General features: G+C 42.5%; 1 long non-coding RNA gene across 2 annotated transcripts; it reads left to right on the top strand.

Moving 5' to 3' along the window:
- Positions 1–301: 301 nt before the first annotated feature.
- On the top strand, positions 302–25,931 carry LOC147486959 (uncharacterized). 2 transcript variants are annotated; one of them, XR_015202179.1, is made up of 5 exons: positions 302–504; positions 21,187–21,565; positions 21,656–21,730; positions 21,857–22,093; positions 25,579–25,931. It is a non-coding gene; the product is annotated as an uncharacterized LOC147486959 (long non-coding RNA). The 2 variants fall into 2 exon arrangements; XR_015202178.1 differs by lacking the exon at positions 302–504 and having other exon boundaries at positions 21,059–21,565; positions 25,579–25,927.
- The last annotated feature ends 474 nt before the right edge of the window (positions 25,932–26,405 follow it).

Below are 26,405 nucleotides of genomic sequence, written 5' to 3'. Positions count from 1 at the left end.
AGAGCCTCGGAGGGTCTACGACATGATTGATTAGGACCTTAGTATTTTTCTTTACTATTGATCAAATGTATTATTGAGTTTGACTAGAGCTTGATCTATTTCATGAATCTTAAGTTAGAGAAAACATGATGGTGAGAGCAAATATCATCATAACACTAGGTGAAAACATGGGTTTTTTTACTCCTGGCCCGGGTAGGAATTGACGGGTACTAATCGTCAAGAATATATTTGACGGGCTTTTTATGAAATTGATGGTCCATAACCGTCAAACAAAAGCTTGACCGACCAAGCATGTCAAGAACATTTTCCCCGAAACCTAGCCCAAAGTGCGAATATCTTCCCCCCAAAATTTTCGCTCTTTTCCAATTTTCTCTCTTTTGGTTTTTATTTGGTCAAAACCGCAACTCGCTGTCATATACAACAAATTCCGCCAAAGCTAACAATTTCATCTCTACAGCAACTTCAAAGAAATAGAGTAGTTATCAGCAAGCTTCAATTTCACCGGTTTGTTTCTTATATTCAAAAAAGATGTTATTTTTTCTTTAATTAGTATATTGGGATGATGCATCTTTCTCATGAAATTTATTGGAGTTGCTTAGGGTTTGTTTATGATATGGGGTGTATTAAAAAATTGTTTTGTGAATATTTCATTGTTGTTGTGATGTGAATTATTAAGTGATTGAGGAGTTTTAGTTAGTTCAATTTATTGAATTTGTAAGAAATGAATGATTAAAAAAAAAACTAATTTCAAAGAACTATCATTCCATTGATAAACAATTTGACTGGAGTTTTGCCTACTCTTCTTTTGACTAAGTCTAAACTTAGGTACAATTTCTTTGTAGTTATTTCAATTATTTATAGCACCTATAACTCCATGAGCTAATTCATCTGTTACATATGTTGGGTATATCTGTTACTAGCTTTGAGCTTAGAGTGAAATATCATTTTTGTAGTATTGCAATCAGTACTTGTTGTATCTTGTAGCAGTTAGTAGTTGTTTATTTTTGTAGAAGATTGTACTTGTATGTTGTAGAGGTATAAATTGGTATCATAACCCTTGTTTTTTTCCCATTCTTATAATGGGTTGCGTCAAAACTCTAACTTTTTAAATTGGTTGTTTTGCATATACACTACTACAGCTAGTTTTGATGGAATTTTAGTTAGTTTGCATCTTATAAAGGTTTGTTTTTTTTTCTTTGTTTAAAAAAACTTCTTTGTTTTAAGAAATGTAACACATCTGTATGAACACCACTTACAACCTCTAATGTTTTATGTCCTAATACTCTCCTCCCTTCCCTTTTCTTTTTTTTTCCTCCCTTTTCCTTCCTCCACTGTTCCTCTTTATACTACCCCCCTTCCTTCCTAGCCGTTGATCCCCCTTTATCCTTTGGTCCATCTTGGCACACCTATATTTTTAGGTTTTCGCGGCTTCGCTCTCATGCCTCCCGTTCTTCTCTTGTTAAGATGCCTCCCCTTTGACTCTGACCGCGTTGTTCTGTCACATGCTGTCGTACGGCTCTTCAACTTTTGCAGAACCGCGGCCCCGATACGGTGCTTCACTCCCTCCGTTTCTTATGTTACCTCGGTCCGGCAGACAAGTCATCTTCATAGCCCAAAATGGGGTCGACACAAATGCCCCCTCTCGGTCCGCGGATCCAATCGGATTCGTGGGTCGAGACTGCCTCGCTGTCGGACCATCACGCTGTCTTGTCACCCATCAAACACTCGAATCTTTCTGACCTTCACGCTGCCTGCTGCCCTGACCACCAGATCTTGGCCACATGTCCCTAGGCACGTGTCCTGCGGCGCATGCCTATCTGGCCCTGCCTCCTCGTTTCTCGCGATGCCACGCGTTTGTTCCTCAATGGCCCTCCTTTTCACATGTGCCTCCCTCCTTTTACCATTTTGCCCCTGACTACTCGAATCCGGCCCAAAGCCTTTATTTTGCACTCCTTCTTCTCCTTGACTCCTCACTTCTCACTCTTCAAACTGTCCCTTCAACTCTTGTCTTCTCCAGTTTTCTCGCATTTTCTTGCGTCTCCAAACTATTCCTCACACCTGCCATTTCATCTCCGGTGAGGCTTCCTTAGCATATCTCATTCGCTACACGCGCAGAACGTCTCCTCGACTCAGGTTTGCGCTCCTCCTTCTCTGTTTCTTTTCCTTGGTAGTGTAAGTAGGTGGGTCGTCATTTTCTTTCTCTCTTTATTTTTCTTTGTTCTGGTTCTCGCCCACTTTGCGACCATCCCTTTCTTTCCGCTGCTCCACCATCTCTCTTGCCCGCCGCACAGTCTATCTGGTTCACCCTACGCTGGTGTCATGTCTGGCTCTGACCCTGGCGAATCCTCCACCGCCGGATCTACTAGATCTGTGTCCCCGACCTCCCGATCATTCGACTCTGCGGCGGAAATCGGGATCTTCTGGTCCCTCCGCGGATCACCCAGAGTCTATTTCCACAGAGTCAACCCTTGGGGCTTCTGTTCCATCCACCTCAGGTAGACCTTTCGCCTTTGCCTCCTCCTCCATCCCACTACCGCCAGACCCTAATCGGCGGCGGTAAAGTAAAGCCTACGACATCCCCGAGGATGTAGTCCTGGAACATGTGCCTGGGGTCACCCATTTCCCTCATCTAGTGTCGTCATGGCCAGGGTCCCCGGTAGCAACCGTGGGGCAAATAGCGGCTGGTCTCCGCTTCCCTTTATCCTTGCTAGATGTTGTAGTCTGCAACCATTTCAACATTTCGCCGTGTCAAGGCATCGGCAACTTCTGGTGAATCATGTACACTACCAACTACTACAATACCACGAATACACCTCGCATTTCCCTTCAAGACGTCATTTCCCACTATTTTATCAAGAAAAGCACCAAGCTCGGGAGCGTGGGGTACCAATCCTTCTGCGTGCATTCGTAGAAGAAGTCTTTCGTTATCCGCGTCACCTCCTCCGACAAGGCCTGGCATCACTATCCCCTCTACGTGTCTGGGAACTACCTCTCCGCCGCTCTTCCCCTTGAACTGTCTTTGAGGCACTCCCATTTTATCCGCTGCGGTGAGTTGAGTCAAATGCTTTGTTGGTTTCCTTTACTATCATCCCCTTGACATATCTCTATCTTCTCTTTTCAGGTTGGAACCCGGATTCCCACTCCCAAATCTACACTAGTGTCACCTCAGAGATTTTCACCAGACTCCGCAGCCTAGGGGACAGCTAGTGCGACGTCCTTGGCATCGACCCCAACAAAGGGAGTCTACTCCTCCGAGATCCATCCCTAAAAGACATTGGTAAATACCGCGGCCCTCTATACCTTTTGCCCCCACCAAAAGAGAGGAAACCCAAACCGTCTCCCCCCAAGAAACGGAAGGTGAAACCCACCGCTCATCGGTCCTTTGGGTACACCACCAAGATCTCCCGCAGTCAAGCACTAGCCCGCAAGGCCGCAACCTCTCAGACCCGTAAGCCCTCCAGTGGTTCTTCCACAGTTCCCTCTGCTACTGCCCCCCGATCCTACTCTTCCAGAGCTGACTGGGACGACGATTTTGCTCCCCCTGCAGGTACTTCTGACAACATGGACGTAACCAAACTCAAGCTATGGGACAGCAATTCCAATGGCGATGCGCCCGCCAATGCAGCCGTCGAGGGCCCTCCTGCTAAGAAGGCCAAGACTACAGCTCCTACTGCCCCCGCACCGTCCTCTAGGCCCTCATCGCCATGGCCATCCTCCCACCGCTCTGGTAAATAAGTGATCCAGATTGGTCCTCTGCCCAACGGGCCCCCGGAGCTCTGGCATCCTGAATTCAAAGCCAAGGACCGCGATGTCACCACACGTGACTCCGCTCTGGATAACCCAGCAGTGGCTGCGTCCCTCTTCTTCAGCTCCCATCTCCCTAGGGACCAGGTGTACGGGGATTCTGGCTCCTTCGCTTCTCACCGAGCAGCGATCTATACAAGCTGGGAACGGGTATGCATCTCATCTATCTCTTTCCTTCCTTTCCTATTCCTTGTTCTCTAACCTGACTTGTATCTTCAGCTGAGCCTGGACGTGGGCTATGTGATTCGTGGCCTAACCAATACCCTGGAGGCATTTGACTCAGTGAAAGCCGAGATTCACGGGCCTAATGGATGGAAAGCAAAATGTGCCCAACTTGAGAAGGAGCGGGATGAGGCTCGTCTCGCTGCCCTCAAACACCACAAGGAGTTCCAAATATTTCAGGAAGTCTATAAGGATTACGTGGCGGCGTCCTGTCTTTGAAAATCGGAGGAAGGCTAAAGCAGGGCCGCCAGTGACTTGGAGCAAATGTGAAAGGAGAGCGATATATGCTTGTTTAACACTACTTAGAGGTTTGAATTCTCTAAATTGATGCAAAAGCACTCAAGGTTCCTTACTCACGATCTTCGTTTCGTAGAGTTTGAATAAGGATTCGAACTAACCTAAAGTTTAGAACAACTACAAATTGGATGTTACAATTAAAGGGAACTAAGGAGTAAGGTTATAATATTAAAGCTAGGATTTCCTTCCTACACAAACATTAAGAAAGACATTAAAGTTTGAAAACATGCACTTAATACCAAAATAGAGATTTGAAAGAAAAGTGGAGAGTTAATCCTCCTCATGTGAAACTATCATTAGATGTTGATTTGAAAAAGGTTATTTGATCCTTCCTAGACTCATAGACAAGCCCCTAATGGAATAAAAGATTTGATCCCTAGCATGTATGGCTCACTTAAGAGCTCACACATGCTAGCAAGTCAGAACTAAGCAATAACTTATCTCTAAGCTCATTGCTTTGATTCCTAACTAGACACTACACCAACTATCATTTTGGGATAGGGTGTAGAGCTAGTTGTTCTTCCTAACAACCTACCAAACCAACAAAAATTGATTTACCCTCACATGAGTTGGATTAACTCCCCAAAAAAGAAGTTAGCTCATGATCCTTGGGACAAGGATTTATAAACTAAAAAAACACAAAGAGAGAGAGAGAGAGAGAGAGAGAGAGAGAGAGAGAGAGAGAGGGAAAGCTAAACAATCAAACTCACTTCTATTTATTTTCTAGAAGAAAACAAGTGTTTCCTCCATTAAAACTATTACAAGCTTTCTAATAAAAACTAAAAACTAACTTCTTATTTTTTTTCCACTAAGGAACTAAAATAATGCCATGTGAGGAAAATAAGTCAAGGGAGTAAATGGAGTGTCCCCCACCCTTGTCTAATTTCTTCTCTATTTGAGAGAAATCTCATTTCCTCACGCGTGAATCATCAAACCACATTAATTCATTTTATCCACCACATTAAAACAAAGTGACACCTTGCCTTTTTTCACTATTAACACCTAATCTAATTTATTACATGCAAGGTGTCAACTTTGCTTTAATAATAATTTGTTATTTTTGTCTTGACATGCTCCATGATTGATGACTCATCCAATCTTGTGGCCCCATAGTGGGCCCATGTAATGCGATCGATGGCGGTCCGGGTATTTTGGGCGGTTTATAACTTCCCGCTTATCGTAGAGTTCATCACCCTTGATTGTCCGAGCAGCTCTCTTGTCGCATTTGGAGTCCCTGTTCGAGGGTAGGAGCTTTTGAAGTTTGATGCTTACGTATGCGAATTTGGAGAATTCATATATGCCGTTCCTCGTGCTTTATTATCGGGTTTAACCAATATTTCCATGTTTACTTGCAAATACCTACAAAAGTATGAAAACATATTTATTTCATGATTATTAAACACATAATTAACCAAATTTATATGTCTCAATGGGGTTTCATAATACACTTTTGGGTGCTTATCACACTACCCCCAACAAAGACTTTGCTTGTCCTCGAAGCAAAGAAGAGACATTAAAATAGATAAGTGGCCAAAAATGTGTAGTCTAAGCTAATTCTCGTTTTCAGCAGATGCGGTTGCATTGACCATATACAACAAGGCCTTAAACCACTAGGAATTCCCTAGTGGACGAGTTATAACCTCATGAGAGTTTTCCGAAAAGATACTCACAAAACTTCATTTTATACTACAACGACTTCGGTGATGTAAACTCGTTTCCTAAATTAATCTCGGATATCCATACATCTCCTTAGCGGGGAACGAGGATTGATTTCTTTGAAACTCAAGTTAATATGTATTCAATAATTAAAACATCTACATATGATTATTCATGCGTGAACTTTTCATTGAAATATACTAGCGCGGGTTGTTTCTAGATCCCTTGGAGAGCGTACCTAAATGGGTTCTGGCGGTATGTGTTGAAACACAAATTCACTCAAAAATTTTCCACTCGTCGTTTTGTTAACTCCGATTGTGCGGTGGGCACACGTTTCCCTCATATCTCATGACGGTCGGAGGAGCCGATGTCGATCAATCACGTCTACTACTTATTATCACACCAACCTACTCCTAATTGAGCTAGAGGTCTTTATTAGGTATTGTGGGGCTTATGTGGATAGTGTACAAGAAAATGGAAATGGATAATCAAAATTTACGAGTATGAGAGAATAGGGACTTCATATATTTACACTAGAGAAATCCTTGTTTTCTTTCCTTCTTCTAACTGAGCTTTATAACCTTGTTCTTAAGCCTCTAATGGATTTATTATTATATCTTTATTTATTTTTTTATTTATTTATTTTTTTTAGATGGCTTAAAAACATGATTCTATTTTTCTTTCCTGAAGCAAGTAATTGACTTTTATTTGGGACAAGTCTTTCTCTTTATTCTTTCCACATTTCATCATATTTCTCATCCTCATCACTTAGGTAGGTTCTTTTATTTGGTTTAATAAATGGGTAAGGAATTTTTGGTGAAAGTGAAAGGTTTGATGAATGGTTCGATGGAGTGACCGGTGGTAAAAAATTGTAAATTAAGAATTTTTAGCTATGTCGATCCAAGAAGGCCTAAATTCTAGCCTAGGGTTGGGGTGGTGATCAAGTAAGTAGACACGTGATTTCTCTAATCGGAAAAACTACTCCTCGTGTCATCACACACAAATCACTCATGTCAAGGTTTTTGGTTAGATTCTCCCGCGGGATTTATAGTTTAAGTAACTAACCGTTGGTTCTAGAAACTTCTTGCCATGTACAATCGATGATACTCGATACATGAATATTCATGAAAAGATGTATAAACTATTGCATCGTATTATCTAAAGTTTCTTAAAACAAATCCTAATTCGGATACTAATGTGAGATTTCTAAACAATTTTCATCATTGAAAAGGAAACAAGACTTTGTCACTAAGTACAATTATTAATCTGAAAATAAAAACTATATATAGGCTACAAGATGCCTAATTTTTGCTCTGAGGTTTAAAAGCACCCCAAACGAGAATGATGCTTAGTCCTCGAAGGATCAATAATTAAAGAGAGAAAGTACACGAGAACCGTGAGCAAAATTAGGGCTCGATTCTTTGGAACAGAGGGTTGGAGATCATAATATATTATTCGAAAGAACAAGAAAAAATGTTCAATAGCACACTAAACATAGCACCACGATACATAGCACGAAATAATGAACCATGGCATACGAAACATGAAAAACAATAGCACACCAAACATAAGGTTTAGCTAGATATATGTACAATGGCAAACTCAAGTTTACCATCCAAATAGATCGTGAATGTCCGGCGTCCTCTTTAAGGAAATGCATTTCCTTAGCATCGCGCCAATAGATAAATAGTCCGCCAAATTTCTGCCCATTCTTTGTCTCCGTTCCCTCAAATTGGTCTTCATCTTTTTAGATCCTTTGGGTAACATCAAACATGCCTCGGTATCGAAATGGGCCTTCCATTGAAAAAACCTCAATGAGCGAATGATTACGTTTCTTGAGCACATGGAATCCACCTTGACCCGTCATGAAAAGTGGCGACAAACCTGTAGGAAATGTGTCTTCATGATTCGACAAGCGGTGGTGGTAAAAGTATATCTTGATCACGAAAAGTCGCGAGCTTGTTCGGTGGAGATAACCTGACCTAAAATGTTAAATAATGCATGACCCTGAGCTAGTGCACTTTCAATAACGCGAAGCGACCTCATTGGCGGTTAGAAAAATGCCAATCTCCCATAATGTTTAGGAGTACAAATAACATTGCAGTCCCCATGTTCATGGTCATGCTTGCTAATGGAATGGTGATGTTGCGCCATAGCACATGGCCATCTCCTTCTCGTTTGATCTCAAGACCATCACCATAAGAGTCGCGAAATGCTTGCCACTGAAAGGAACGGTAAGAATTATGATAGATGTCTTCGAAGATCACGGCAGGTTAGGTGGTATGGAAGGTCCAAAGATAGGGCAAGTTGTTGTTCAGAAAAGATATGAGGTGTGTCACCAACTCGGATTGTGAACCCGTCTAAGTAGAAACCATGCGCATGGTTGAATGCTGGTGTGTCTTCCATATTAGCATAAAAGTATGCAGCCAAACTTGGATAATAAGTTTGGTCAGGTTGAAGAATTAGGGAAGACCACCCAATGTTTGTGATGTAATTATGGAAGAGATGGCCATAGGCATTGGAATCCATCATAGACTAAAAGGATTGCTCAAGAATGAGTTTGGGAGGTACCATGGATGATGAAGATGCAATGTTTGATGAAGATGTCATGGTGGATGAAGTAAAGAAATGGGTAACGATACCGGCAACTGGATGGAAAAATGAATATGTAAGAAAATAGACCCTCCTGTAGCAAATGTTAAAATTATATTAGTCACAATGGAAATGATGACAATCCTATTAAGCATTGCATACAAAAGAAGACAAAAAGATAAGACAAAATACATAGTAAGACGGAAAAACGTAATAACATAGATGATTATATACTTATTGACTTAGTAATATCATGGATTCTTATATTGATCTTGGAGATGCATATTTTGCACCAAACCTGTTTTTAGTCTACTATTTGTTGGCCGAAATGCATCATCTGAATGTCCCCTTGGTAGAGAATTACCGTTTGATTTTCCATTAGGAGGCGTGATTTGCAAGGATTGAGAATGATTTTCCAAGATCTCCTCCTGTTCAACATCATGCGTTGCTTGACGATCTTGGAAATCTTGAAGAGTTGTGATGATGATATTCTGACGAGCGTGTAGTTCCCTCAAACCCTGATGAAGAAGTTTAATGCCTTCCATGGGATTAATAATATTCAGCATGGCATTTTCATCAAATAAATGGTCAGAATTTGAGCTTGGGGTGTTTTGCTCATCTATCGAGTCGGGGGGTCCAAAACCAACGGAGTAGTCTGTTTGAAGTACCTTTATATATGCTCTTTGAAGGGGTGTCTGGAGAAATTATTGGATAACCCCAACGCATCATAATCTCGTTACCAAAGTGGGTAGAGTCTTTGACCTTCTTGTTTTCTTGGTGATTACGTTCCAGAGGTGTTGGATCAGACAAAAGTCGTCTCTTTGAGTTTGCAAAATCCAAAGTATGTGAAGTTGAGGCTTTGTGACTTCTGATTGGTGTGATGTACCTACCACATTATGTCCCAACCAGTGGAGCACAACACGTTGATTCTGTTTCAAAGAGCGTTGAAGAACCATGTGATGTGTATTTTCAACGTCGCCATGAGATACGGTAGCTCACAGTAAAGTTTTTGCGGAATCGAATGATGACTCTTGAACAAGGGACTCCTGGGTTTTTATTGGGATTTGAAGTATGTCGGAGATCATTTTCTTATTCAATTCCAATCGTTGTCCATAGGCATTGAAGTAGAATTTTCCATCTTCATATCCGCTAAATTGGTAGAACATCAAAACCAATTCTCGGGAATAACCAGCTGCTGAATGATTTAGAAGGGGCGTCCATCCGCGACGTATGATTTCGGTATCAAAATAAGGAGAAAACCGGCCCTCTTCGAAAGTTTTCAGGTAGTCTTTCTCTGCCGTTATTTTTCTTTGGTTGAGCCATTCTTGAGGGAAGGATAGTGAAAATTGTATGAATAAGAATGGCTAAAAAAAGAAGAGATTTATAGCCAATCTATGAGGCTAGACCAATCTGGGTCCAAGTGTAGTTAATGACCCATGTGATTATGAAACGGCATCATAGGGGATCCACATTAAGTCTTTGTCATGTCAGATATCCAAATACAATTAATGAGATGGTTTAATGTTAGAAAATATGGATGAAAGTTTCACAGGGTAGTTAGACTTACACGTAATTTCAGAAATGATGATCATAACTCAGTAATAGAATATGGATAGAATAATCGAGCTGCATGTGTGACAAGTGTTATGTGTACCTTGTAGCGTGCGCGATTTTCTCTGAACACCATGTGTATCCATTAATTATATTGGTGAGTTTTGGATGGCCTATCTTTGTTATGGTTTGTTTATTTATTTACTTATTATTATTTTTTTTATTATTTTTATTATTTTTTATTTTTTATTTTTTTTATTTTATTTTTTTATTTTATTTTATTTTATTTTTTTTATTTTTTTTAGAGAAGAAAAGACAACTAATATACACAAATATTTAATCTGGAACTTCTCAATTTAATAATTAACCGCATACAAATGTGTGAGAATTATTTAACACACCATACTAATATATAAAATGAAAATCGGAAAAGAGATCATTACATAGATCTAGATGTTACGGATCATGTTATGCATGAGTGACAAGAGAATAATGATAAACACTGATATCACGATTAGTGTGATAGCCCATTCGCGTTGCTCCTTTTCCCATCGCTCTATTTGATTCATTATGTTCAAGAAATTGAGGATTTGTGAAGAAGAATTTGTGAAAAATGAGAGAAAGGGGTTGAGTGAAATTGGAAAAGGAGAGTTGTATTTATAAGTAGATTTCTGACCGTTGGGCATCTGACCGTTTGGATCAGTCCGTTGGGTTCTGACCGTTGGGCTTTGAGAGTAGGCCCAATGAATCAAGGAGCAAACTCATATTTTTGAAAGTACTATATTCGTATAACATAAATAATTTCTCATTCAAACCGTCTGAAGATACAAAATTATGAGAAATCAACCGATATATAATAATTTAGCACTAAAAAAATAAAAATGCAATGCATAAGGGAAATAAATGACATAGTCATTTCTAAACCAAGGGAAATAAATAGCTACTGGGAATCCTCCGGGTTAGCAAAAGAAGAACCCGTGTTTCTCGTCTTGACACCCACGGCGAACTTCAGTCTTGGTAGTGCGGAATGTGGCCTATAGACTGTAACAACCGATCTTGGAATTGCTGCTGATTTGCCATCATCATTCTCTGGAAACGGCCTTGGCGATTTCTCATTTCTTGCTGGAAGTCATTCTGGGAAGTAAGCATCTCTTCCTGGCGAAGAAACATCCTGCGCATACTAGTATTCATGTGCCTCAAGGCATCCATAGAATCTTGATTCGCGCATGGTATCTTCATTAAAACAGTCGGTGGTGAAGGGAGGAGGAGGAGGTGCGTTATCATGCTCAATGTCATCTCTAGCTCTTGGGTCCCGGTTGGTCTAAAACACAAGTCTCAAAAATTCCAAAATTCTCGAAAGACCTTGTTTCAATGAAAGGAGTAGCAACCGGAACCCTAAGTTAAGCATAAAAGCCGAGTAACAAGTCTGACAAGAGGAGTGACTTGTTTGACGCTGGTCGTAAGAATATGGCCCGGAAATGGACCATACAGAAAGTGTTCTTCCTCTCCTCGTAGGATCCACGCCAGTGCAAGAAAGTCTTGTTCACGTCGGGCGTCTTTGAAGTTCCAATGGCGTTGTACCGCGCAGCTCGAGCGATGTTGTACTCCCCGCCGAAAGCGTGTCAAACATCAAATCCCTCGTGGTGGGTTACTCGACAATAATAATGAGGTCGGGCTATCGAGTTTATCGGAATCTGCGGTATTGAAATCAACTCCAGCGTGAGTTCACGCGTTCAACCCATCCGCCGTAATCCAAAATTACGTCACCCGAAAACCTCCATTGTTGTAAAATTTCAACACCAATTCTTGAATAATGAGCTGGAATTGGTGCAATAGATATTCCCACTCTCTACTAGCAATTTCTTTATTGAAAAATGGGTGAAACATCCCGAATTGTAGAGATTTCGCGAAATTCCTCTCAACTGTAATTAAGCCCGTCTTTGCCATAAGCGGTGTAGAGGATATTTTGAGGGTGTAAATAGCAAGAGGAGGTGGTGGAGATGGTGCTGGAGGAAGGGGGTTGAGTTTGGTGGAGTTTGGCCCGCGTGCATCATTTGATATATGCTTGTTTAACACTACTTAGAGGTTTGAACTCTCTAAATTGATGCAAAAGCACTCAAGGTTCCTTACTCACGATCTTCGTTTCGTAGAGTTTGAATAAGGATTCGAACTAACCTAAAGTTTAGAACAACTACAAATTGGATGTTACAATTAAGGGAACTAAGGAGTAAGGTTATAATATTAAAGCTAGGATTTCCTTCCTACACAAACATTAAGAAAGACATTAAAGTTTGAAAACATGCACTTAATACCAAAATAGAGATTTGAAAGAAAAGGTGGAGAGTTAATCCTCCTCATGTGAAACTATCATTAGATGTTGATTTGAAAAAGGTTATTTGATCCTTCCTAGACTCATAGACAAGCCCCTAATGGAAGAAAAGATTTGATCCCTAGCATGTATGGCTCACTTAAGAGCTCACACATGCTAGCAAGTGGAACTAAGCAATGACTTATCTCTAAGCTCATTGCTTTGATTCCTAACTAGACACTATACCAACTATCATTTTGGGATAGGGTGTAGAGCTAGTTGTTCTTCCTAACAACCTACCAAACCAACAAAAATTGATTTACCCTCACATGAGTTGGATTAACTCCCCAAAAGGGAAGTTAGCTCATGATCCTTGGGACAAGGATTTATAAACTAAAAAAAACACAAAAGAGAGAGACAGAGAGAGGGGAAAGCTAAACAATCAAACTCACTTCTATTTATTTTCTAGAAGAAAACAAGTGTTTCCTCCATTAAAACTATTACAAGCTTTCTAATAAAAACTAAAAACTAACTTCTTAATTTTTTTTTCACTAAGGAACTAAAATAATGCCATGTGAGGAAAATAAGTCAAGGGAGTAAATGGAGTGTCCCCCACCCTTGTCTAATTTCTTCTCCATTTGAGAGAAATCTCATTTCCTCCCACGTGAATCATCAAACCACATTAATTCATTTTTATCCACCACATTAAAACAAAGTGACACCTTGCCTTTTTTTCACTATTAACACCTAATCTAATTTATTACATGCAAGGTGTCAACTTTGCACCAATAATTTGTTATTTTTGTCTTGACATGCTCCATGATTGATGACTCATCCAATCTTGTGGTCCCGCGATAGTGGGCCCATGTGCGATCGATGGCGGTCCGGTATTTTTTGGGCGGTTTTACAACTTCCCGCTTATCGTAGAGTTCATCATACGATTGTCGAAAGCTCTCTTGTCGCATTCGAGTCCCCGCTCGAGAGGTAGGAGCTTTGGAAGTTTGATGCTTACGCGAATTTGGGAGAATTCATATATCGCCGTTCCTCGTGCTTTATTGCGAGGTTTAACCAATATTTCCATGTTTCTTTGCAAATACCGCAAAAGTATGAAAACATATTTATTTCATGATTATTAAACACATAATTAACCAAATTTATATGTCTCGATGGGGTTTCATAATACACTTTTGGGTGCTTATCGGGAGCCACTAAACACTTGAAGGTCCTTCTTTGCCAAAAGGTAGCACAGGAACTGAGCGGCGGTGGAAGCTTCTTCTTGCCACGGGCCGTCTTCTCCTGACCCACCTCCTTTGATTTCAACCGATCCCGCTCCCCGTATCCCTCGCTCTGAGGCGGAGGCCAGGCCCCTCCCAGGGTGTCTTCTTCCCCTATCGATGTGGATGGATCTGGCGACGGATCGAGAAGGCGGCAAATCCATCCGATGCCTCGGGCGCCGCATGATGAAGTTCGCTAAAGTTTCTTTTTGTTTGTTGGCCAAGCCATTTGCATTATCTGTATCTGATATTTTGATACTTCAACTTTTTAGTTTCACCCCCTGGGTTTGGATTTCTGGGTACTCCCAGCAGACCGCAGTGGGTCCCTGTTTCGGTTGCTTATGCCTTATGCAAACTCTCAGTAATTTAAGTGTTCATCTTCCGTATTGTGTTGCCACCCCTCCTCTCTTTCTTTTTTTTTTTTTTTTTTTTTTTTTTCCTTGTTTCACCTCGGCGTTTATCTCCGCCCCCTTTGCTTGGGTGCCGTAGGAGGTCATTGAGAATGCAGGCCGTGGAGATGTTGGGGGTAGCTGAGCATGCCCGAGCCACTCAGCTTGCCCCCAAGTTGATTGAGGAGATGTTGAGGGCCGCCGAGTAAGCTCGGGCCACTCAGCAGGACCTCAAGTTGGCCGTGGAGATGTTGGGGGTATCTGAGCACGCCCGGGCCACTCAGCTTGCCCCCAAGTTGATTCAGGAGATGTTGAGGGCGCCGAGTAAGCCCGCCACTCGGGCGAGCCCTCAAGTTGACCGTGGAGATGTTGGGGGTAGCTGAGCATGCCCGGGCCACTCAGCTCGCCCCCAAGTTGATTGAGGAGATGTTGAGGGCCGCCGAGTAAGCCCGGGCCACTCAGCTAACCCCCCAAGTTGATTCAGGAAATGTTGAGGGCCGCCGAGTAAGCCCGGGCCACTTTCGGCCGGTCCCTTAAGTTGACCGTGGAGATGTTGGGGGTAGCTGAAAGCACGCCTCGGGCCACTCTCTCGCCCCAAGTTGATTAAGGAGAGGTTGAGGGCGCCCGAGGTTAGCCCGCCACTCAAATGAGCCCTCAAGTTGGCCGTGGAGATGTTGGGGGTAGTGAGCATGCCCGCCACCCACTTTCGGCTTGCCCCCAAGTTGATTAAGGAGATGTTGAGAGCCGTCGAGTAAACTCGAGCCACTCAGCGTGCCCCCAAGTCCACTACGCATTCCATCATTGATGTAAAACCCCTTATCCGCTGCTTCTGGCCTAACACACGTGAACGAATGCACATTCATCAAATGGGAAAAATTGATTGTCGCTTTCATTACCACAATAGCAAATTCAAAATAGCATTACAAAGCTTGAATGAAGCAAATACAATTTTCTTTAATTGAAAGTGCTCATAGTACAAGTTACTCATGAAATTTTTTCAGCATCCGGATGTTCCACGACCGCTTGATGCTCTCCCCTTGGGGTGTCTGCAGCCTGTAGGTTCCGGACGTCCCTGCCTCCACCACAGTGCAGGGTCCCTCCCAGTTGGGTCCCAACTTTCCGTCTGTCTCCTTCTTGGTGGCCGGACTCTCCGAAGCACCCGATCCCCCACACAGAATGTTCGCAGCTTCACCCGCTTGTTATACTGTCTCTGCAACCTGCGGTGATACTCTTCCAAACGGATGCGCGTAGTGTCTCTCCTCTCCTCTGTGAGATTCAGTTCCTCGGCCAGAAGTATTTTGTTAACTCCTGCCTCTACAGCCTTGGTTCTGGTCGTCGGGGCCACCATCTCTATTGGGATCACCGCCTCTACCCCGTAGGCCATTGAGAAAGGAGATTCCCCTGTAGAAGTCTCCGGCGTGAAGATCACGCCACGATTACATGATTTAACTCTTCTGCCCAACACCCCTTGCGTTCTTCAAGTTTTTTCTTTAAATTGTCCATGATCACCTTGTTGGAAGACTTCGCCTGACCATTCCCTTCAGGATTGTACGGGGCTGAAAAACCTTGTTTCACTCGATAGGCCTGGAGGAAGGCCTTCACTTTTCCCCCTGTGAACTGAGTCCCGTTGTCCGGGATAATAGTGTGGGGCAGCCCAAACCGGCATATTATATTTTCCCACAAAAACTTTCTCACCTGTTCCTCCTTGACCTGCTGCAAAGACACGCCCTCAACCCATTTTGTAAAATAGTCAGTCGCGGCTAGCATAAACCTCCGTTTGCCACTGGCCATGGGCAGGGGTCCGACAATATCCAATGCCCACATAGCGAATGGCCAAGGGCTGAAGACCTTGTGCAACGGTTCTGCAGGTGAGTGTATCAGCGGCGCAAAGATTTGGCACTTCCGACATCTCTTGGCATACTCCGTCGCATCTCTCTTCATGTGGGGCCAAAAGTACCCCTGAGATAGCAACCGATGAGCCGTTGTCCTCCCTGCCGAGTGGCTTCCACAGCCTCCTTCGTGAACTTCTCCCAACACGTCTTGCGCCTGCTGCGGTCCCAGGCATCTCAGGAGTGGTCCGCTGACGTTCCTTCGATACAACTCCCCTTCTGTCAGAATGTACCTTCTTGACCTCTATTCCATTCTCCTTTTCTCATCCTTGTCCCCGGTATCTATCCCCGACAAGTAACGCTTGATAGGTTCCATCCACCCCTGCTCTTGCTTTCGGTGGTCGCACACGCCTTAGCCCTCTCAGCGGTGCTTGGTATGCTTAGCACCCGGTTTCGATAGACCTCCCTCCGTCCCCGAGAAGCACCGCGCCACGTAAAAAAGCGTCGGCATGCCTATTCTCTCCCCCTAGATGGGCAAAGCTAATTTTCTCAAACTTTTCTCGCCCCTTCTCTCGCACCACCTCTAGATATTTGGCCATCCGGGGGCACCGCCACCACAAATCCCGTTGACTTGACATACTACCAAATTCGAATCTGAATATACTGTGAGCTCCCGCACACCCAAATCCCTGGCCAGATCCATCCCCGCTATTAATGCCTCGTACTCAGACTCGTTGTTCGACGCCGCGAATCCCAGTTTCATTGACAACTCCAGGCGAGTGTTCTCGGGCATGACCAGCACCACCCCAATTCCGTTTCTAGTATCCGTGGCTGATCCATCTGCAAATACCCTCCAACCATTTCGCATGTCCCACGGATCCAAGGGGTCGTGATTTTGGTCTGTCTCTTGTTCCATCACCATCTTTTCCCCCCAGGTGGGGTCCTCGGCCGGGAATTCTGCCAGGAATTCTGCCATTGCCTGAGCCTTTTCTACGGTTCTGGCTTGGTACTCGATCTCATAAGAGCTGAGCAGCACGGCCCACTTCAACATTCTTCCTGATTTCTCGGCCTTCAACGCCTGCTTGAGTGGCAAATTAGTCACCACCACCACCGAGTGAGCGTCGAAGTATGGTTTCAACTTTAGTGCTGAGAAGACCAATGCCAGGGCATACTTTTCGATCTTACTGTACCTAGTTTCGGCATCCATCATGGTTTTGCTTTGGAAGTACACCGGCCTCTCTGCCTTCCCCAATATCCTTACCAGCACTGAACTAATCGCACACTCTGAAACCCCCAAATACAAGTACATCTTTTCTCCCTGCCCTGGCCGCGACAAGATCGGAACCTTGCCCAAATATCCTTTCAATTCTTGGAATGCCCTTTCACATGCCTCGGTCCATTGGAAGTTGCTCGTCCTCCTTAACAATAGATACAAGGGCCGACACTTGTCCGAAGACTTGGATATGAACCTATTGAGTGTCGTAACCCTACCAGCGAGCCTCTGAACTTCCTTCACATTCTACGGTGATGGCATCTCTATCAACGCCCTAATCTGATCCGGGTTTGCTTCTATGCCGCGGTATGTGACTATATACCCCAGGAATTTCCCAGACGTCACCCCAAACGTGCATTTCTCTGGGTTCAACATCAGCTTATGTCTTCGCAATATGGCGAACGTCTCTTTCAGCCCCTCCAAATGTTCCTCTTCGGTCATACTTTTCTCTACCATGTCATCTATATAAATTTCCATCTTCTTCCTAATTTTATCCTCGAACATCTTCTCTCCCACTCTCTGAAACGTGGCCCCCGCGTTCTTCAGACCAAAAGGCATCCGGGTGTAGCAGTACATCCCCCCTTCCACTATGAACGCTGTCTTTTCTTGGTCAGGGCCATACATCACCACCTGATTATAGCCCATTGACGCGTCCATAAATGAAAAGAACTTATATTTCGCAGTTCGGTCCACCAGTTCGTCTATCCGCGGCTGGGGTAACAATCCTTTGGGCATTCCTTGTTGACATCTGTAAAATCCACGCACATTCTTACTTTCCCGTTCTTTTTAGGCACGGCTACCACATTGGACAACCATTCAGTGAACTTGCATTCGCGGATGATACCTGTATTTCTCAACTTCTGTACCTCCTCTCTAATTCCCTGTGCATACCGCGGCGACACACTTCGGTTTTGATCGGTGGGCCATCCATCCTGCATGTGCAATCTGTGGCATGTAAACTTTGGATCTAACCCTACCAACTCCTCGATCGACCATGCAAACACATCACTATTCGCAGCCAGCAAGGCAATCAGTTTCTCTCTCCACTCCTCTGCCAAACTGGCTCCAATGTTCACGAACTTCTCCTCCTCCGCTATTCCAATGTTTACAACCTTAACCCCGTCCATCGTCTTGCCCCTGATGGGCGGCCTCTTCTCTTCGGCCACGATCTGTAATTGCTATGCCGGACCGTCCCCTGCCTCCGGCGCTCCCTTTCCAGGTGTGCGTATTCGGACCGCCGCCCACCGGTGTAGGTTCTATGCCGCGACCTGATCGCCCCTTATCTCGTACAATCCTCCATTCGTTGGGAACCGGATCACCTGGTAATACGTAGAAGGAACTACCCTCATCTCATGAATCCATTTTCTTCCCAGGATCGCGTTGTATTGTGAGTTAGTATCCACCACCATAAACTTGGTGAAAATGGTCACCGCCCCCAATATCACCGGCGCGAGATTATCTCCCCATCGGCACGCGCATGTCATGCTGCCGTTGAACCCAAACAAATTAGTCCGCGGAGGCTTCATCGGCTCCTTTTCTATTCCCATCTCTTCCAGTGCACCCTGAAATAGCAAATCCACTGAACTTCCGCAGTCTATCAACACCCTCTTCACCATGTAATTTCCCATTGCTACGGTAACCACCAGGGCATCTTCGTGTGGCGAGCTCATTGACTCCAAATCCTTCTGTGTAAACTCTACCCGGTCACTCCCTCTGCTACTTTCGGGAACTAGCCGCGGACCGCTCGCAACTTCGTTTATCTACTGGAAGCTGGCGGTCCTCTTCACCTTATCCCGGTGAGCGTTCCTCCCCAGCGTTTCTCCGCTGAATATTACATTTATCGTGCCCAGGATTCTTGCTGCGGCTGGGACCCTCTCGATTGGTTGAGCTTCTTTGACATGTTCTTTCAACTGTCCTCTCCCAATCATTCTTTCTACCAACCACTGTAAAGCAAAACATTCATTGGTAGCATGATTCCTAACCTGATGGTATGCACAAAACGGCTTTCCTTCTATCTCCTTTGGCGAGCTCCGTGGCTCTTCGTAGTGCCGATGTCCCTTGATCAGAGGCAAGATCTCCTCCAATGACTTGTTCAGTGGTGTCAAATCTATCTCGCGATACGGTTTTCTTTCCCTGTACTCCCGTCGAGCCTGGTCTTTGCCCCTCTCTGCTCTCGGTATCTCCCTCCCGTAATTTCCTCTGTCCCTGGCCGCAGCTCTATCCTTGTCTCTTCTGTCCTCCACGGCCACGGCATGTATTGTCTTGTCAGGCTTTTTGTGTTCCTTACTGTTCCTCCGCAGAATGTCCTCATACCTGATGTAACGTTCCACTTTCAAGTATAAAGCATGTAGGGTGGTAACTTCAATCTTGGACACGGATTCATGTACTCGTGCCCCCTGCTTTAACCCGTGCTGGAACACTATGACCGCGGTGCGTTCATCCAAATTCTCCACCCTCAGTGTTTCTTCCTTGAACCTACACAGGAAGTCCCTGAGTGTCTCGGCGGACTTCTGCTTGACGTTAAAAAGGTCCGCTACGTCGACCACTCTCTTCTTCTGATAGATGAAGTGATTCACAAAGGCTTGTTCCAACTCCTCGAACCTCTTAATACTCCACGATGCCAACCGATAATACCAATCAGATGCTCCTCCCTTCAGGCTGGCAGGGAACATCATGCACCGGAGACCGTCATACTTCGCCTCTTGCCACAACGACATCTGCTGCCTAAAATGATGCAAATGGTCAGCCGAGTCTCCTTTCCCGTCGTACCTTTCAAACCGCGGCTGCGTGAATCTCTTGGGTACCTCTGCATTCCAGACCGAAGTCGCCCGAGGGATTCCGTGCGTGCTCCACCACCTTTTTGGTCGCGCCGTGTTTTTCCTGCTTCACCGCGCGGTTGGTTTCTCGGTCTCTTTCAATCATTTCTTTCACCATTTCCATGGTAATGCCTTCACCCCGGTTAGCCTCAACCGCCGTACGAGCCCCCTCACTTTGCACCTCCATTTCACTTCCTGCCGGAGCGGCTGTTTCCGCCCCGCTGGTGTCTTCCCTTTCTCTCCTCAGCTCATCATTTTCTTCCCTAAGCCTGCCTATCTCCTCTTGAAGTAACATGGTTGCCTCAGCCACTGAATCTTCGACTTCCTCTTCCCCCACCTCTATGTTTTCCACACTAGCTGTCTTGTTTTGTACGACCTCTTCCCTCATCAGCCTTCCTCTACCTCGTCCTCTCTTAGCTGGAGCCATGCTTTGCAACTTCCCGAATCGTGGACCTACCTCGTCCCCACAGACAGCGCCAAATGTATGAACACCACTTACAACCTCTAATGTTCTATGTCCTAATACTCTCCTCCCTCCCCTTTTCTTTTTTTTTCCCCTTTTCCTTCCTCCACTGTTCCTCTTTATACTACCCCCCTTCCTTCCTAGCCGTTGATCCCCCTTTATCCTTTGGTCCATCTTGGTACACCTGTATTTTTAGGTTTCCGTGGCTCTACTCTCATGCCTCCCGTTCTTCTCTTGTTAAGCTGCCTCCCCTTTGACTCTGACCGCGTTGTTCTATCACATGCTGTCGTACGGCTCTTCCACTTTTGCAGAACCGCGGCCTCGATACGGTGCTTCGCTCCCTCCGGTTCTTATGTTACCTCGGGCCGGCAGACAAGTCATCTTCATAGCCCAAAACGGGGTCAACACAACATCATTATCGTTGTTATTGATATGCTATTGTTACTGTGAATTAATATTATATAACATTGTGACTTTTTAGTGCTTTATCAAAAAAATTGAGTAAATTATTGTTGTTAAAATTGTGAGTTTTCACTATTCGCTTTACTGAGTAATGGAAGTTTTCATCCTTTAATTGGATGCACTTCTTGGTGAAGATGTTGTCCATCAATTTTAACGATTGTTTTTATAAACTATGTTTTGTTCAACATGGTGAGGGTGTTGGCTTGTCGAAAATGTTATTCAATTCGCGTGGTGGTTGTGTTAGGGGCAGAACTAGGAATTTAGAGTGTGTGTGTGTGTGTGTACAAAAACATACCAAAGCGTACAAAAAAAGAAGATTGGGAAAGCTTTATAGAAATTTGCTCGACTGATGAAGAGAAAAGTAAGCGAGAAAATAGCAAATTATCTAGGGAGCACATGAAGTTGCCACACACATCTGGTAGACTTGGATGTGCTAGAATCAAAGAGGGTATTTTCTATTGTTGCTAACAACTTCTGGATTTACCGAATATTGTTATATGCTTAAGAGTTTGTTTTCTTTTTAGATTAAAGAAAACCCATATGGTACGGTCACAAGAATGCATGTGTTTGTGGCCACACATACAAGTAAGGACGGATCATGTCCTTTTCCTGAATTGAGACCAAGTCTGGTAATTGGAATTCTTTTATTGTTCTTTAATTTTAGCTCTTAATTTCATGGTGGAAAAAATTGTGTGTATATGACTAAATTTTGTTTCTAGGATGAAATTAAGCGGCTTGTGAGCCTTGACCCCTACTTGGGAGAGAAAGATTTGGATAATGATCCTATGGCAAAGGTATATATATTTAGATAATGGTCATGTTAGAGCAGGCATCTACCTAGTATACTCTAAAACTTTTCAGTTGATGTATGTGTTAAATGTCGTCATTTGTTGAATGTAATCATTTTGTCTTATGGTTAGGTCATCGGTCGTGATGGAAAAAGTCGCGTTCGATGACTAGGAACTGTTACAAAGACTGTTGTGCATGCATCCGCTCCTTACATCAAAGTTGTTGAAGAAGAAAAGAGAAAACGTGAAAGTACAGATGAAAACGTCAAACTAGTGATGCAACGTCTTGATGAAGAGACGAGGGCACGTAAAATTCTTGAGAAAAAGTTAGAGGGTTATGCACCAGAGTTCGAAAATACTTCTCCATAGGTAATTAAAGATGACTTAGTGCAACATTTCTTTATACATTTTATACATGTAATATATATCGTGATATATAGCCTACACGATTTTAGTAGAGTCAGCAAAGCTGATCTCAACACTACTATTTTTTTCTTCTATTGTTTATATTAATTATGTCTCGTATGGAAGAAGAAATAATACTATTATATGTTTGGAGTTTGGACTATCGACTAGGTTTTATTGTTTAGAAAATGGAAATAGACTATTTGTTGGGTGCACACATGAATAATACATTGTGCTATGTGGTAGTTCTTGCTGAATTAGTTATGCTCAGTCATGTTTTAACATCCTTCAAATTCCTTTAACTTGTTCAGTCTATTATATCTGCTCCAAATTTAGTTAGTACTAGTTGTTTTGTGTGGAGGTATTAGTCATAAATCATTAGTGATATGGCTGTGATCCAATTCTTTGGAACAAACTTATCAATGGTCTATCTTGAATCCAAACTTATCAATGTTTATATCTCTGGCCTGCAACTAGGTGCTTTCTCAAGCCTGACATCTATCCTCCATTCTTGTGCGACCCGTTTATCATGTAAGGTATTGAGTGCAATACCTTTGGAAATGTAGGCAGTAGTGCGTACACCTGATTCCACATAGTTGGAACTGCTACTGCTAGTTTTTGAAAACCTAGCGTTGTTAGTATAAAAACAGTAAATATCACCGTGAATTGCCCTCTCAGACTTAGTTGGAGACTTGTCTTTGTCCCTTTGTTGCTCTTATTAGTATTCTTCCCTGTGTTTCTGTTCTGTGTCGTCTCCTTGGGCAGCCTTCTATGATTATGTGTTTGATAAAGCTAAACTTTTTCGTGAAGCGACACAGCTTCTTTATGAAATGAGAGAAGCTGGTGTTGTTCCCGATACTGTTAGTTATTGTACACTTCTTAGTACTTTTGTTGAGAACAAGAGATTTATTGAGGCGTTATCGATTTTTACTGAAATGAAAGAAGTTCAGTGTCCCATTTTTACTGAAAAGAAGTTCTTAGGAAGTGCAATGAATCAAACATGATAGCCCCCGAGGAATGCAATGAGCAATGAGAACCATTTTGATCCATGGCGTGGTAGATCCCAACACACATCTCAAGTGAGATGGACGGGTGGATGATGGGCTATATCACCTGCTGGGTGTTCCTGGGAGGCAATAAGTATTTCAGTTGCATTAGAAATTAATCAGTGTCTGTGGCCCTTTGGATTGATCCTTGGACATCTCCTACTAAGCCTAAGAACTATTATTCTCAACATTCCTCATCAGCTTCAAGAAGTCCAAAGAAGTGCAACCCCACCTCTGGAAATATTAACTTATCTATTTTTTTTTTTTTTTTAAGTTATAATAAGTTTCGTAGGAAATATCTGTCAGTCATGGCAGTCATCATGTCCCCTGTCCAAGAACTTTGTCCCCCTGATATAAAATCAGTTTACAAGGACCATTTTAAATTCCTGACTTAAGCTCATTGAGAAAGATAAGTTTTTGAGAAGTTGTTGATGCTTATAGCCTTATACTACTCTATCCACCCTCTCATGCCAAAAAGCCATTTTGTGTTCCCTCTAAACCAATAACAAAGGCCTCATAACTTTTTCTTGAATAGTTTTGAAGAGTCTCCCAACATTTCGCGTATGTACCTGGTCTTTTGTCTTCGATACTTCAAAAACATCACTCCTACACTTCATTCCAGAATACTCAAGGTTGAGCTTCGCTTTGTCATCCTCGTCGTCTATGTCATCAAACTTTTAATTGCATGCAGTAATAATCCCTACAACCTTCCTCTCCGTCATCTTCTTGTTCCTCTCATCCATCATCTTCAAAAGCTTCTCCTTACTGTTATCAACCAGCACAGACAGCCACTTTTCGAATTTTAGAATATCCTATGCTTCTCTATAACACCCATACCCTGACCATGATGTGATATGGCATCACTAAATGGTAGGGAAAAATAGAGAATAATGGAGTTGGACAGTATTGAATTTGAGATCTGTCCATTTTTTTCGATGTTGCCTTATTCTATAGATATTTGCATAGATACTGCTCCTCCACTTGTGCACATAGGCTAACCCTTTGTGCGTATCCAACACCTGCGTCTTTACCTGTGTAACTGTTAGGTTTCAATAGAACGACAGAACACAGCAGCCCAATACACTGGAGAAATTCTTTTTTCTGTTACGATTTTTTTTTTTTTTTTTTAAAGAAAGTTTAAGATTACACTCTGACGTTGACTTAAGCAAGAGGTTTTTTAAAAGAAGTATCTTGGTAGTTGTGGGTATAAAAAATATGAGCAAGAGGCTTTCTTAAGTTCACGGAAGAAACTTAGGCACCATTAAGAGAAGAGAAGTAGGCTAAAAAAGGCCGTCAGAAATGTGCACCATTTGAGAGTTGCATCTTTCTAGAGTAGAATGGTTGAAATTATTCATGTGGCAGATCTGAAATACTCCGTGGCTAAATCGCTTCACGAGTAATGGTGAGCGTGATTGAGCAGATTCACGTCAGAAGGTTCACGTACTACTTTACTCGTAATATTCCTATGCAAAGAAACAGAAAAGCTGGACAGAGGGAACACCCCCGATGAAATTAAGAACTTTAAGTTAGCTCGCGTAAACACCACTTAAAATACATGGAAACTCCGTGAAAGTTCAAGTCTTGGAAGTTGGTTTCAAACAGAGCGTTGATACCAAGTGAGTTCCTGACATTATTTCTGAAGTTCAACCAACTCTGTTTTCATTGTTCCTTATGCTACAAAGATATTTACTATGCTGACGACAATAGGCTTGTAAACTGCTAAAAATTGCTAATGTTTCTACTTTCTGATAACAGTTTAAGTATTAGTTAGTTAAACTTTTATCCTATATTTAACCATTGCAATGTTAGTTGGAATAGCACTGCTGCAACTTCTGAAGTAGTTTGGGGCCAGCAGCAGTAATATCACATGCGTCTTTACCTGTAAAAAATTCATTACTCAAAAATATGCCAAACACCTAAAGACCATACTTTCTTTCTACTAGATTGCTACCTAAAAAAATCATTTGAAATAAAATAAGTTAGATACCTGTGCCAAGTGTTAAAACCAGAAGTTCTTGTGCAGGACTGCTTGATATCTCAAAACACAATTTATCCACCAAGTCTACCTGAGCAATGTACAGGAGATGACAATTTAACATGTTGCATGAAACGGCAGAAAATATCTTCTTAATACTTGTTTTCAATAATTATAATAATTAATATTTGTCAGATGGGTTTGTACTTCTATAAGAGGTTATGAGGCAATTTGCCGGGAAACAATACTCGATAAACAAAGACCGGTCAAAGCACCCGTTCAGTAGAGAGAGAATGGATATTGCTCTAACCAACTGAGCTAATAGGCCAATTTAAATTGATTATTTAAATTTAAATATTGTTGTGCTTTCATTGAGAGTTGAACTTGTATATATTGTATTCATTTATAATTGTGATGTTGTACTGTAGGTAAGAAGACAATCACGTGTTTTTGATGAAGTGTCACATGTTCAACAATCCACACGATGCCTTTTAAAGAACTTCAGGAAAAGAACCGTTGCACTTGGAACCCTGTCTAATGATGTACCATCTGCCGACTCGTATATCATAACAATTGGCGATATCTTTGATTACACAACTGAGTTATGTGTTGGGGAAGAAACATTTGGCGACATTTCAATTGGAGATACAATCACATGGTCCATGCCTTTTGTGGAGCCAATTTGATGTGAGTTGGTGAATTTTTGTGTGTGCATTTTAGTAGTTTCGTCTTTTTTGTGCAACCTAGTTGGTTTTGCATACACATGAAGATATATGGTTGTATATGGAGTATACTAAAACTAATGTAATGTATTTTGCTACAATATTTTGGTGTTTTGATGAAAGAATCTATTGTATTTTGGTAGAATGTTGATTTGAGTTGGATAGTTTAATTTTTGCAGGAAAAATAGATATGAAATTTAGATTATAAGAATTTCTTTTAAAAAAAACATTAATGCTAAAAAAAACAACGGATATAGACCGTCAAGAAAATTTATGTATACAGAAAATTGACGTAGCAAACCGTCAATAATTTTCAAATTTGCATCCCAAATTCCATTAAAATCGGACAAATTTGACGGTTATAGACCGTCAACAATTCTATTTATTATTGATGTTGACCACCCGTCAAATAAATTTAAAGTTATTGACGATAACTAACCGTCAAGAAAAAAAATGACTACGAATTTTTTGACGGGCCTTGAGATGGGCGATGTCAGTCAATAACAGTGTTTTTTGACAGGGTCTACCCGTCA

The sequence above is a fragment of the Coptis chinensis genome, chromosome 7 (assembly GCF_015680905.1).
Source record: "Coptis chinensis isolate HL-2020 chromosome 7, ASM1568090v1, whole genome shotgun sequence".
NCBI classification, from domain to species: domain Eukaryota; kingdom Viridiplantae; phylum Streptophyta; class Magnoliopsida; order Ranunculales; family Ranunculaceae; genus Coptis; species Coptis chinensis.
The sequence above is the reverse complement of the archived record's forward strand: the minus strand, read 5'-3'. Positions and strand labels throughout refer to the sequence as shown.